We start from the raw sequence: 13,238 nt of genomic DNA on the forward strand, positions 1-13,238 counted from the left end.
AGCCAGACCTTGGAGTTCAGTCTCTGTACTAGAATAAAAAGAAAAGGAAGGAAGGACAGGGAGGAAGGAAGGAAGTAAAGAAGAGGGAGGAAGTAAAGAAGAGGGAGGAAGGAAGAAGGACAAAGAAAAAGGGTGGGAGGAAAGAAGAGGGGGTTAGAGGGAGAGAAGAAGGGAAGGAAACCTAGTCTCATATGTATCACTATGGTTCTATCTCTAGCCAAGTAATTGCTTCGTTCAGAGACCTGGAGGAAGTTAATACTCTTTAAAGGTCCTGGGAATGTAAACGCTTACACCTTTACAAATGCACTTCCATTCTGCTGAAGAGAAAGGGTCTGTGCAGGAGCTCTGAGGGTAGATGGAATGGATGCAGTCCTTCTCTGCAAACATCATTTCTACTTTGAGGTTCACTGGAGACCTCAGTAGTTACAGCCATTTAAAGTGAGTTGGCAAAGAGAGAAATCCAATAACACAACTGGCATGAGAAATTAATCTACAGGTTAATACTTTCACATCCCAGACTCCTCTGGGCCCAGGGTTTGAAAGAACTGTAGCCGACTGCAATGTTAGCAGAGGGAATTGCTAGTCAAGGGCACCCTGAGAAGAGATGAAGATCTCGTTCCTGATAGGATGGAATTCAATTAGAAACTGGTCACACCCCACCCAAGTTTTTCAAAGCAAACCAGCCTATGGCCTTTCCCTGATGCCTATGCCCAACGTCCAACAGAGACAGACATGTGGCATTTTCTGTTTCTTTTTGGAGTCCCAGGTTGGGAAAAGCATGTACTCAGATAGGACAATGGGAGAACTGAGCATCTACATCAGGATACCACCAAAAAAAAAATGTATACCAAAAACTAATGGACAACAAATCAAAAGAGCTGCTTTTACTAGTACTCTGCTGCTGCTGCTGCTGCTGCTGTTCTGTTTTGTTCTGTTGCTCTAGCTACTGAGCCAGTATGGTGGAGTGGGGATTTTGCTGATTGGCTGTCTCCCTTTTCATGGACCCTGTTGATGGGTTGTCTCTATTACAGACCATGGTTGGAAAGTTGCATACATGGGGAATATCTTGGGAGCATCTTCCACTTAGTCCCTTTCTTGCTCTTGGTGCACCTGGTCATTTTCTCCTGGCTATTGTGATTTCTCTGTCCACCATGTTTCCTTAAATGGGATCTCCACACTGGCTTCCATCTGACAGCTATAGAAACACATGTTCCTCAATTGGGAATGTTTTCCTAAGTCTACCTGTCCATCAATGGGAACCAGTGAACCTGGTTAGCTCTGAAAGTGAGTCGAAGGAATCTGTACTCAAATACTCATGGCAATGAGAGGAGTTGTTACCATTTGGGAGTGAATTTCATACGTGCAATTGCAAAACCCTGTTTTCCCTAACTTCAAGAAACTTGTTTAAGCATGATTGCAAATGAGAAACAGTTGTAATGAAAATAAAATTCAAGAACATATGTTGCTTTTTTTTAGTCAAATGTTATTTTATTTAAAGATATAAGTAAAGCAGGTGTTAGTACAATGTCAAGGACACTGAAGACACAGTAGTTTAAAAAGATCCCTTATGAACCCCACACTATGGTGAAAAGATGAATATTAATCAAATTGTACTAATGAAACTGCACTGAGGGTTCTTCAAAAAATAGCCATCTCATTCCTGTCATCCTAGCTAAACAGGAGGCTGAGATCTAAGGATCATGGTTCAAAGCCAGCTACAGCAGGGAAATCTATAATGTTCCTATCTCCAATCAACCAGGAAAGAGCTAGAAGTGGTTCAAGTGACAGAGTACTAGCCTTGAGTAAAAAATGCTAAGAGATAGCACCCGGCCCTGAGTTCAAATCTTAGTACCAGCAAAAAAGAAAAGAAAAGAAATGGAGAGAGGGATTGGAGAAAGGAGAAGGAGTGTGGGGAAGGAGGGATGGAGAAAAAAGAGAGAGCAGAGCTTTGTTGTGTTTGAGTGATATGTGACCTAAAATGACACATGATAGGAAAGTAGCCCTGAGAAAGGAAGGGAGGGAAAGGGGAGGGGTGTAATAAAGAGTTTTGCGGGACTGGGAAAGTGGCTCAGTGTTAGAGAGCTTGCCTTGCATGCATGAAGCCCTGGGTTCGATTCCCCAGCACCACTTAAGCAAAAAGAAAAAGCCGGAAGTGGCACTGTGGCTCAAGTGGTAGAGTGCTAGCCTTGAGCTGAAGAGCTGAGGGACAGCACCCAGGCCCAGAGTTCAGGCCCCATGACCAGACCAAAAAAAAAAAAAAGAGTTTTGCTGTATTTGAGCCATGTAAATGACCTAGTAATGACCTGGTCAAAGGCCCTTGAAATGGGACAGGAAAAGCAAATGCTTTGTTCTCTGCAGCAGTGGCAGCTAGCTGGACCTAAAGCTATTCTATGAGGTCATAAAAGGACTATAGGCCAGGTGTTTGGTGGCTCATGCCTGTAATCCTACCTACTCTGAAGGCTGAGATATGAGGATCAAAGCCAGCTTGCACAGGAAAGTCCTTTAAGACTCTTATCTCCAATAAACTGCTCAGAAAAACCAGGATTTGTGCTGTGGTTCAAGTGGCAGAGCACTAGCGTTGAGCATAAAGAAGCTTAGGGTCAGGGCCCAGGTCCTGAGTTCAAGCCCCGGGACTGAAAAAAAAAAAAAACTATACACAGTGGAAACATTTCTCAAAGGGAGGCAATAACAGCCTAAACAACCTTGCCTGGAAACAGGGGATAGAACTGGGTGGGCCCAAGTGTATGTTTCTAGAAAATTCTGACACATGATAAACTCAAAGAAAGAGCAATTGCTATTTCAAGAGGGAAATATGCAAGGTACCATAAACATCAAGAAGTTCTCATAGAAGTTTTTTAACCTTAGACTTAAAGCTACAAGGCCAGTTCTAGCCACGTGAATATTGACAGCTTAGAACACTGACTTTTCTTACCTGCTGTTTCCTTCATAGCCAGAGAGGCCCAATTATGTCACCGCCTTCAGCCCAGCAACAAACCATGCCTGCTAATGCTTTCACCCCACCAGTGGCCACCACTAGAGCTGCAGCAGATCCTGATCTTGCTGTGTCACTGCCTGGAGAACTCAAGGAATGAAATCCACAGCAAGGAGTAAGTGTTAAAAGTTTTCAATTTATGCATGTGAGAAGAGGAGAGAGAAAACGTTCTTGCTGGGTGAGAGGGGTCATGATAGCGGTTTGCCAACTAACTGGTTTAATCTATGGTGGGTTCTTTTCTTTTAATGTATATAGGTGTCATTTAACTTTTATGCTAATGATTTGCTGGAAGGTGACTTGCTCATTGGTCACGACCCATGATATTTTTAATTGGTCATTCCCTTTTAGCTCTTGGGGCATGGAATTACCTAAAGACATTTAAGACTATCCTACTTTCATTTTATCCAACCTATCTGGGTCAAAGGGAAGTTAGAATGCTTGGGAAGTTTTCTCAGATCATCCTCTCTCTCTCTCTCTCTCTCTCTCTCTCTCTCTCTCTCTCTCTCTCTCTCTCTTTTATTTATTTTTTTGTTGGTTGTGGGGCCTAACTCTGGTCCTGGGTGCTATCCCTCAGCTCTTCAGCTCAAGAGTAGCACTCTACCACTTGAGCCACAGTACCACTTCTGGCCTTTTCTGCTTATGGGTGTTGAGGAATCAAACCCAGGATCTCATGCATGCAAGGCAAGCACTCTACCACTAAGCCACCTTCCCAGCCCTATTTTTCTTTTTTTTTTTTTTAAGAGAAATCTTGCAGGCTTATTCCTGATTTCTTCTGCCTGACTAATCTACCTATTCCAAGATATCTCTTTCTTTCTTTCTTTCTTTTTCTTTTTCATTTTTGTCAGTCCTGGGGCTTGAACTCAGGGCCTCAGGGTTGTCCTTGAGCTCTTTTGCTCAATATGAGTGCTCTACACTTAGAGCGACAGTGCCACTTCCAGTTTTCCGGTGGTTAAATGGAGATAAGCGTCTCACAGAACTGAGCTGGCTTGGAGCATTGATCCTTAGATCTCAATTTCCTGAGTAGCTATGATTACAGGCGTACCAGCTCCCAATACTACAGTTCTTTACATCCACAGCACTTGTGTGAATGTAACATACTACATACAGTATAGTCTATGTGCTTTCTATTCCTGGGCATAAGGCCTGCTAATGGATTCACTACCTGTGGAAATGGCCTACGGTAGACTTTTTTGATTGAATGTTAGGCCCATTTCTCACAAATCCATTTTCTTCCCTTCTTTTTTCAAATATGTAAGCAGCACCAAGTTTTTATTTTCTCACATGTTGCTCATCCAGTACGGGCTTTGTAGGTGCCTCCTCTAGTCACCTTCTCCTTTCCCCAGTACATCTGAACATCACCCCTGAAAGCTATAAGGTCTGGAAGGAGCAGCTGGCTGCTCCTTTATATTTGAGCTTAAGTGAATTAGAATGATCCCATCTCTGATCAGTCAATTCCAGGCGAGGCCTAATGTGGAAGAAAGAGCCTTCCTCCGGGATTTATTTATTTATCTATCTTTAAGTAGTTGTACAAAGAGGTTTCAATTCAACACATCAGTTTAGAAGCGCAGGGCATCTTTTGAAAAAAAAATTTGGTTTTTGGTTTGAACTCAGAGCCTAGTCGCTGTCCCTGAGCTTCTTTACCCAAGGCTAGCCCTCTGCCACTTTGAGCTACAGCTCCCCTGCTGGTTTTCTTGTAGTTATTTGGAGATAATCTCATGGAATTTCCTGCTCAGGCCAGTTTGGAACCTTTATCCTCAAATCTCAGCCTCCTGAGTAGCTAGGATTATGGGCAAGAGCCATCAGCTATCAGCTGTACAATGCATCTTGATCCACGCCATTCCTTCCATCATTCTTCCCATCTCTCAACCCCACCCAAGTTACCTAGTTCCATTTTCACAGATGTACATTGAATATGATGATTGCATTCTCCAACCCTTCCTCTCTCCATCCCTCCACATCGTACCACCTCATCCACCTACCCCCCACCTCAAGTTCCAGCTTCCTGTTATCCATTTTGTTATAGTTTTTCAAAGAATTCTCCCCTGCATATACCATGTTATTTCCGTTAATGATATACCATATACTTTAGTTAATTCTTTTGTAGTATGTATCTGTGTGTGTGTGTGTGTGTGTGTGTGTGTGTGTGTGTGTGTGTGTATATATATATATATATATGCACATGACTCAGTGTGTGCTTATATATATTTATAAATGAGGTCTGTCTTCCATCTATGAGAAAGAACATGTGATCTTTTGTCTTTCTGGACCAGAGTTACTTCCTTTAACATAATTTTTTAGCCTGACACCAGTGGCTTACACCTGTAATCCTAGCTACTTAGGAGGCTGAGATCTGAGGATCACGGCCCAAAGCCAGCCTAGGCAGGAGGGTCCATGAGACTCTTATCCTCAATGAACCACCAGAAAACTGGTCACTATGGCTCAAAGGCTAGCCTTGAGCAGAAAAAGCTCAGGAACAGCACTCAGACCCAAGTTCAAGCCCTCCATCCAACAGAAACAAAAACAACTATAATTTTCCCCAGGCCCATTCATTTCTAGAGAGCTTCCTTTTCTCCCTGTATAGGCATTTGCAATTGCTGGCTACAGAAAAAGCTATTTTAACTCAAAAAAGTCTGGTACCGCACAGGGCTAAGGGGAGAGGTGAAATGATATAGACAGATCCTTCATGATATTATTAAAATGCAGAATCCTGCTAGCCTTGAAATTCATTTAAATGCTGTACTTGCCAGTTCTATGAGCCTATAAATCCCCTTTATTGTTTAAATCAATTTGAACTGTACTTTTTTCTTATTTGTAACTCTAATGCGCCCCAAATGCTATTGACCATTCCATTAAGGATAGCAATTTGACATGTTCAAAAGTCTGAAAAGTGTGTATTACCCTCCAAGTCAGTACTTCCTCATCTCAGAATTTATCCTAGGTAAACAGTTGAGTGGCTATGAAGATATTTACATGCTTAAGCCCATACATAATGTTTCTCAGAACAGCTAAATACTGAAAGTTATGTAAATTGAAATATAAAGACACTGCCAAACACTGTCCAGCTCATGGATTATGCTAAATGAAATAACTACACATAGTTGACAGTGAAAGCTAGACCTCACTGATTAACTGGTTTTAATAATCTACTCTTATTTAAAAATATAGAACAACGATGATGTATTAAAAAAAAACCTTTTAAGTATCAAGGTCATTACTTCAGAGCTTCTCATCCCTGTCTATATATTAATTATCTAGGAAAACCACTTAAAATTGGGCTCTCTGGTGATATGCATTTGAGTGGTTCAAGTGTACAGTGAAAAGTAAAAATTATTATTTTTTTAACCAGTAACTGGGCTTGAATTTGCTGCTTATGGCTAAGTGCACTACTGTATGAACCATTTCTCCAGCCTTGCTTTTTGTTGGTTATTTTGGTGATGGATTTTTGCAGACATTTTTGCCCAGTCAGGCCTCAAACTACAATCCTCTCAGTCTTAGTCTCTTGAATAGCTAGGATTTCAGACACAAGCCATTAGTGCCCACCTTACTACTTCTTTAATCCTCAGTTTTGCAGTTTTGACAATTCTTCTAAATATTACTAGTGTCACCTGCCTTGTGTGGATGATCAGATCTCAGATAACTTGTTAGTGGCTTGTGATATAGAAGGGTCTAGACTGTATGCAGAGAAATTTGATTTTAAAAGCCATCATGTTGACAGTAACATTGAATTGTCTTTTAGTGCATGAGGATCAACATGAGAGGAATTCTGGAGCAAAGAAAAAAGACTGAAGCCAGGTACCAGTGGTTCATGCCTGTAATCTTAGCTACTCAGGAGGCTGAGATTTGAAGATTGCAGTTCAAAACAGAAAAGTCAGAAAAGTTCAGAGCAGAAAAGTCCATGAGACTCTGATCTCCAATAAACTACTCAGAAATTGCCAGAAATGGTTCTGTAGCTCAAGAGGTAGAGCACTACCTTTCATCAGAAAAAGCTTTATTTATTCAAGGATGTGGGCTGAATGTTGAGCTAGCCAGCAAGAATTAGATTGACTACAGAAGGAAAGTAAGGTAGTTCAGAACCATTAACGGTAGGAGGATCAACTAGCTTCTAGGTATGGTTACATTTAGAACTCGTGTTTCTTACTGGTCATCATATGGAAAACTCTAGAAAGTGTCAGACAGAAGGTGGTGTTCTGTCTTTGTGTGAAACCCTGAAGAGCCTCAGAAGGAGATGGAATACTTGTGTATGCTTGTGTGTGTGTACGCGCATGTGCACATACATGAACAGACCTAGGGTTTGAACTCTCGGCCTCGATGCAGTGTCTGAGCTTTTTTTTTTTTTTTTTTTTGCTCAAGGCTGGCACTCTACCACTTGAGCCACAGCTCCATTTCTGCCTTTTTTTCTTGATAGTTATTTGGAGATGAGAATCTCAGAGGCTTTCCTGCTTGGGCTGACTTTGAACCACAATCCTACCACTACTCAGCCTCCTGAGTAGCTTGGGTGACAGTTGTGAGCCGCTGGCAGCTGGCAAAGGATTGTTTTGAATAGTCTAGAACTTTGGTTGGGAGAGGGGAAATGGTGGTAATTATTGGCTGCAAATACTTGGAGAACTAAGATATGAAAATAGAATAGATACTTTTATGTGCAGCAGAGAAGATAAAACCAGAACCAGTGCAAAACTGGGAACTGGTGACTCACACCTATAATCCCAGCTACTCAGTAGGCTGATATCTGAAGAGAGTGGTTTGTAGACAGCCCAGGTAGGAAAGTCTGTGAGACTCATCTCCAATTAACCAACAAAAAGCTAGAAGTAGTGCTGTGGCTCAAGTGGTTGAGCACCAACATTGAGAAAAAAATTTAAAAAATCAAAAGCTAGGGGACAGTGTCCAGGCCCTGAGTTCTAGCATAATTCCAGTATGCATGTGCATGTGCTGTGTGTGTGTGTGTGTGTGTGTGTGTGTGTGTGTGGTGTGGTGTGCTGTGCGCGTGCGTGCACACACACATGCATATAGACACAATTTTTTAAAAAAGATCAATGCACAATTAAAGAAAAAAAGATCAAGAAACAGCTTTTAGCTTAATTTAGGTTGGTCCCAAATAGAATGCATACACTTGTATAGAAGGAGGTTGTCCAGTCCTGGGAATGTTCATGTTATTCTGTTTCATAGGCTAGAATGCTTTCTAAATGGATTATCTAATTTGATCTCCCTAGGGGGGAAAATACATTTAGTCCCATTTCGTGGATGAGTGTCCAGACCTCAGGAATCCTACTTTCTCTGCCCAAAACAAAACAGTGGTGTGTGGGTCACAGTCACACACACACTCCTTTTCCAGGTTTTTCATTCATCTTGTTGCTACAGAGATGGGGGATAGGTAGATTCCAGTTTCTTTCTGAGTTTTCTCTTTTCTGAGAGTCCAGGGTATAGCATCTCTGCTTTTCACTTCCAGCGTCTACACATGTAGTGCAGTGACTGACCGCCTGCTTCCTCCTGAGTCTTAGGTGACTAATCTAAGTTTTTGAAAGGCCAATTATACAGTGTGTATACCTGGAAAATTTCAACTTTGTATTTCCTTCCAGTCTACTAGAATCTTCTCTTTCTCCTCCTCCTCCTCTTCCTTCTTTTGTACCAATCCTGGGGCTTAAACTTAGGGCCATGGTGCTGTTCTCGAGCTTTCTGGGGCAAGGCTAGTCCTCTAAAACTTGAGCTGCACTTCTGACTTTTTTATTTAGTCGTTTATTGGAGATAAGAGTCTCATAGGCTTTCCTGTTCAGGCTGGTTTTGAACCTTGATCCTTAGATCTTAGCTCCTAAGTAGGTAGGATTATAAGAGTGAGCCACTGGTGCCTGGTTTTATTATTCTCTTTATACACAGTTGTAGTCTGTCTCTCAAGGTGCAGCTCAAATCTCATCACCCCCTAGAGCCTTCTTAGGGAATGAAATTTGGGACTTCTTTGAGCACCTGTAGTATGTATCCTGTGTCCTGTTTGTCTCAAGTCATGGAAATTCTGCTCTCCATGCTTCACATATGCCAGCCATAGCTTCTTGCTTGTGCTGTGGAATCCTCTATGGTGTATTTTCTTCTCCTTTTCTGGGGAACTGCACACCACCCACGGCAAAGCTGGAGTTGACCCAAAAAAAGGTAAGCAACTACTTGATGATTTTTTGTTTATCTCCGTGGTGTTTTGATCTTCTTATTAATAACATCTTACAATATGCCCCAAAACATTATAGAACTTCAACTCCAGCACTCAACCATCTTGTGTTTGACTTGTGGCTCTGCTACTTTCTATAAATGTGATCTTTTTTTGTCAGTCATGGGGTTTTAACTCAGGCTCTGGGTCATGTCCCTGAGCTTTTTTGCTCAAGGGTAGCACTCTACCACTTTGAGTCACAGTTCCACTTCCTGTTTTTTGGGGGTATTCTCATGGGAGGTTGGCATAAGACAAAGAAGTGTACACCCTGGCTAGTTTCTTAGGACTGGGTCACCAGGGCATTTCATTTTCCTTAGAAGATACTGGAGCCTCAGCAGTTTGCTTACTGAGAGGCTAGGATGACAGGCATGAGCCAGTGGCACCTAACAATGACCCTCATCTAAGTGAGGCCCTATGAAATCACATTTCCCATTAATAAATAAGGGTTCAATAGCCATCTTGCAGGCCTGTGAAGTAATGTAGGTAGAGGAAAGGCTGCAACTTGAACTTGAATTCAAGGCCTTAGTGCTGTCCTTTTGATGCTCAGTGCTAGCACTCTACCCTTTGAGCCACAGGTCCAATTCTGTCCTTTTGCTGATTAATTGAAGATGAGTGGCTTTAGAGTTTACTGACTAGACTGGCTTCCAACTGTGATCCTCAGATATTAGCTAGGATTACAGACATTTACTTTGGACAGATGCATACAAGCCTCTTCACAGAATTTTCACAGTATTGTAGAGACATATCTCATCAGTTTCTCCATCACTTTTCTACTACCATGTAGGACTTAGCCAGTCCCATAGGTGTCCTCTTAGTTCAGAAAAGGAGAACCATAGAGTTGACTTCCTTCTCTCTTCTTATTGGTACAGATCCCTTCACCATAACTGGGAGGAAGATGAACAAGTAAACCAGTAAGTGGATGTTGACACAAAAAGAAGTTCTGTTCCTGAAAACTGGGTATCTTTGAGGCTTCTGAACCAAAGTGCAAGTTTGTTTGTCTACCACTTATGAGGGTTGAGGCTTGGCACTTCAGTGAATGCCAAATGACACAGTTGTGAATGTGGTTGCAATTGTGGATTCTAGTGGATGACAGGGAAAGCAGTGTGCAGAAAATCAGATCCTGTGCAGAAACAACATTCTCACTGCCTATCACAGGGTGAATTTTGGAGAATTGTCTTTCAGAAGCTCCTGGAAGTATGTTGTGATGATCATTCTGCTCCCAGGAGTCTCCTTCCTTTCTCAACAGGCAAGTCTGCATATGTGATGGACAGCCACAGCATGAGTCCTGGCAGAAAGGGGCTGTGGTAGAAGGCTCAAGATTGGGAGGTCAGGCTCTCACTTTCCTTGTCACCAATCTGCCCACAGCAGCATTTGTTTCATCTTCACTGTGTGGATGGACTTATACAACGATGAATTCTATGAGCGTAAGGACCATGACACCCTGAAAGAACTTACACAGTATGGCAAATTCAACTTGCCCTCTTCAGACTGGTCTTCCCCTTACATATTCTTCTTGACAAGTTGGAGGATTGTTTGACCAGTGAGTCCAAGAAAAAGGGAAGAAGTCCTTGTTTAGATGCCTCAAAGCCTGTGAGTAGGGATGGAACCTGGGTGTCTAGGGATGGGCCTGAATGGCCAAGAGCCCCTAGTACTACCTGGCTTGGCAAAATGTTCTTTTATGGATATTCTCTGCCAGGTAATTTTTCTTTTTGAAAATACATGAACATAGCCACTCATCAGTGTTCAGTCCAACTTCAAACTATACTGATCCCCCATTAGATCCTCATGGAAGTTTAGTTGCACCTTAACTTCTAGAGTCCACTCTAAAATCCTGTGCTTATTTCCATTCTCAGGTTAGCATTACTGTAGAGAAGCTTCTCTTGAACTCCAGATAAGGAATCTATTAGTGATGTTGGTGATGGTGACCAATGGAGATCTGGAACCATCCCTGCACTCCAGAAAGCATGTGAACATAGAGGGGTTTGTTCCATTGGTAGCAAAGCCCAAACAGGTTTTGAGTCCTGTGCACATTCCAGTGGTTCTGAACCCCACATGTGATGCAGGTGTACCTGCATGAACCACCAAGGAAGAACATGATCCAGGATGACTTCCATTGATGTTTAGAATCCACCTAGATCAGCTCCAAATTAGTCAAATCAGCACTTGTTTTGTTGTGCAGGATAAAGTATTACCCATGGGGCTAATGGAAAATGCCCCCAGTCTATGTTCAGGGGAATCAATAAGTGCCCAGCCAGTGATATTTGGAAAAATCTGAGTTTCTACAAAATCATATAACGAGGTCCTAGAAAAGTTTTGAAACCTGACTTAAATGTGACAAGCAAAGAAATTTGCCAGTTTGAGGCAATTTAATATCCTGGGTGGTATTTATTGTCATTTTGGGAGTAGAAATCAGACATTTATGACCTACTAAAGTACTGTTCAATTGTGCTATAGGCTCTGAGTCCAGAGATTCAAATTTCTTTTTTTTTAATTTATTGTGAAAATACTGTACAGAGGGGTTACAATTACATGGGCAAGATTTCTATAACATATTAGCTCTCCATCATCTATACCTCCATTTCCAAGGAACACAAAGTTTTACAAGACTTCTACATTTCTACTTCTGTTTCCACAACTGTTCCATTTATATAATTGTTGGTTTGTAAATCTGGTAGTAGAGCTGCATACTGATAATCAACCACAGCTTTTGAAAAGGCAAATCTGAATGCCATCCCAGGGCAAAAACTGAACACCTCGTCTGAAAATTAACTGAAAACCACCTGCCTATGGCAGGGGTCAAGTAATAGAATACTTGCCTAGTCAACTTAAACTTCTGAGCTCTATGGCAGGACAGCTTCTTATTTTTTTCTCTCTCTCAGTGATTCCCAAATTGAGAACACAAAATTCCTTACAACATTGGATATTTTTTCCACAGTGTTTTTGTCCAGGATTAAAACAATCTGAAGATAATTTCTCCTACATCAGAACAAATAATAAAGCCTCTAGCTTCTTGGCTTCAGCATACCTGCTCACTCGGCTTAGTCTTCCAACTCTTCTAAAACTGAATCTTTCAAACTATTATTCCAGCCAGGTGCTTGTGGTTCACACCTGCAGTCGTAGATACCAGGATGAGCTCTGAAGATTACAATTGAAAGCCAGCCTGGGCAGAAATAATCTGCTCTAACCATCCAAAAAAAAGCTGGAAGTGGAGCTGTGGTTTAAGCACTAGAGTGCTTGTCTTGAGCAAAAAAGCTAATGGACGGCACACAGGCATTGAGTACAAGTCCTTGGTCAGAAAAAAACACAAAACCCCATTATTCATAAAAAAATATCTTTTTCTTGTTCAAACTGCTATAATTTTGTTTAAATTTTAATTTCAGATTTTAGTCCTTTATTTTTGTATTATTTCCTTAGCTCCAGTTCTGACTCAATTTTCCTAATTCAGTCTATTTACCCTTGAGTCTGGTTAAGCATCGTCTGGACTAAATACACATTACCAACTTAGGTTATTAATTGTCAGGATTATTTTGGTAATAGAAAATGGTTTTTGTTGCTGTTGTTGCTCTGGTACTGGGATTAGAACTCAAGTCTTGGAGGCTCACAAAATGCTCCCAACTCCATAATTGCAGAGGTCAGCATATATTGCTTTTCTTATAAGATTCTTCTTCGGTTTACAGTATTTTTTTTTTTTTACAATTTGGCTATTGCTCCATTTCCTGTTTTTGACTGATTAAGCGAATATGATGGAGTTATACAGGCTTTTCTGTCCTGGCTGACTTTGAATCCTAGCATCCTCAGAACTTAGATTACAGGTGAGTCTCCAGCATACATGAAATTGATTTTTTGAAGTTGTCCCTCACTATCATTTCTAAAATAGTTACATTGCATGTCATATCTGTAAAATTTAGGAAAATGAATGATTGATGTCAAGAGGTCCACCAGAAAAGCGGTTGGACAGACTCCAGATGGACAAAAGTAGGGAACTAACAGTGAAATCAGAGGTAATGGCAGGTACAGGGCAGGGAGAGGATAGAAAGGGGGATTAAAATGGAAACATTC

At 41.4% G+C, this 13,238-nt stretch overlaps 1 long non-coding RNA gene across 1 annotated transcript; it reads left to right on the forward strand.

The window, feature by feature from the left end:
• The first annotated feature begins 236 nt into the window (after positions 1-236).
• LOC138835965 (uncharacterized) lies at positions 237-12,586 on the forward strand. Its single transcript, XR_011374824.1, has 3 exons — positions 237-438; positions 2,955-3,107; positions 10,049-12,586. It is a non-coding gene; the product is annotated as an uncharacterized lncRNA (long non-coding RNA).
• Positions 12,587-13,238: the final 652 nt, after the last annotated feature.

This window comes from Dipodomys merriami, unplaced genomic scaffold (genome assembly GCF_024711535.1).
Source record: "Dipodomys merriami isolate MVZ:Mamm:240054 unplaced genomic scaffold, mDipMer1.0.p SCAF_2429, whole genome shotgun sequence".
Taxonomy (NCBI): domain Eukaryota; kingdom Metazoa; phylum Chordata; class Mammalia; order Rodentia; family Heteromyidae; genus Dipodomys; species Dipodomys merriami.